This window comes from Salvelinus fontinalis, chromosome 33, assembly GCF_029448725.1.
Source record: "Salvelinus fontinalis isolate EN_2023a chromosome 33, ASM2944872v1, whole genome shotgun sequence".
NCBI classification, from domain to species: domain Eukaryota; kingdom Metazoa; phylum Chordata; class Actinopteri; order Salmoniformes; family Salmonidae; genus Salvelinus; species Salvelinus fontinalis.
In genome coordinates, this window is record NC_074697.1 from 16,178,784 (window position 1) to 16,180,037 (window position 1,254).

At 44.7% G+C, this 1,254-nt stretch overlaps 1 protein-coding gene across 1 annotated transcript in view; it reads left to right on the forward strand.

Annotated features, from left to right (window-relative positions):
* Positions 1 to 206: 206 nt before the first annotated feature.
* Positions 207 to 1,254, forward strand: part of LOC129831762 (transforming growth factor beta-1 proprotein-like) — a 29,710-nt gene continuing 28,662 nt past the window's right edge. The window contains exon 1 of the mRNA XM_055895187.1: positions 207 to 1,254. This exon is cut by the window's right edge and continues 1,198 nt beyond it. The gene's annotated coding sequence lies outside the window, so the exon portion shown is untranslated.

Consider the following 1,254-nt stretch of genomic DNA (forward strand, 5'->3'; position numbering starts at 1 on the left):
CAGCACTAGTACATTGCCAGACAGTTAAGAGACTGTGTGTTAGAGAGAGGGGGGGGAGTTAAAGAGAGAGAGAGAGAGAGAGAGAGAGAGAGAGAGAGAGAGAGAGAGAGAGAGAGAGAGAGAGAGAGAGAGAGAGAGAGAGGGGGGGAAAGGGAGATATATATATATATATATATAGAGAGAGAGAGAGGGAAATGGAGATATATATAGAGAGAGAGATATAGTCTTAGAAAAAAAGGTGCTATCTAGAACTTAAAGGGATGGCTGTTCCCGTAGGAAAAATCATTTTGAGTTCCATGTAGAACCTATTTCTACAGGGTTCTACCTGGAACCAAAAAGGGTTCTACCTGGAACCAAAAAAAAGTTATCCTATGTGGACAGACGAAAAAGTATATTGTAACACTTTATTCAAAGAGTGTACAAAGACAGAGGTAGAGAGAGATATACAGGCAACAACAGTCTCTTTAACAGCAGATGTTTTACACAGCAGCCGTTAACCTCATTTCCTGGGCGGAGAAATACGCTCTATTAGAGAAGTAACAGAAACCAGAAAAAATACAAGAGGAGAGAGAGAGAGAGACAGAGAGAGGGAGAGGGAGAGAGAGAGAGAGAGAGAGAAGAGAGAGAGAACAGGGAGTCTTAGAGGTTAGTGGAACACAAATAATTTTGTCACCAGCGAGCTCTGACTTGCAGAGAGACAGAGAGGGTGCTGGTGAAAAGAGAGGGAGGAAGAGAGAGAGAGGGAGGGAATAGGGGGAGAGTTAAATAGAGGGAGGGAGTTAACCGCGTGTTCTGACAGAGGACAAGAAAGAGAGAGAGAAACGTTTTCACTCCTAGTGAGAAGCAGTAGAGAGGACAGAGAGAGAGAAAGAGGACGTGAAGAACAGGAGAGATAAACGGACAGAGCAGTGAGGGGAGTGAACGAAAAGAGACACTGTAATCTAACCAGGCTCGGGCTCGTACCATCACTCACCTTCGCAACGACGCGCGCTGGTCTGGTCTGTTCATTTCTTACCTTTCTTTCATTAACAGAGAGATCCATCCTGGTTTATGTGTCGAGTCATTTTCTATGGTCAACTAGTGGGGTATTGTGAACTTCTCTACTTGTCTTTCTGCTAAGTTGATAGAATCTCTGTCCTTGTTGAAACAGGTAGTCTGTTCAGTTCAGCCTCGGTCCCCTGTTCTCTAACACAGCCCTGTTGCTTGATTCTCTTTGTTAGACACCTTCCGAGGAACACAGAGCAGGCAGAGCAG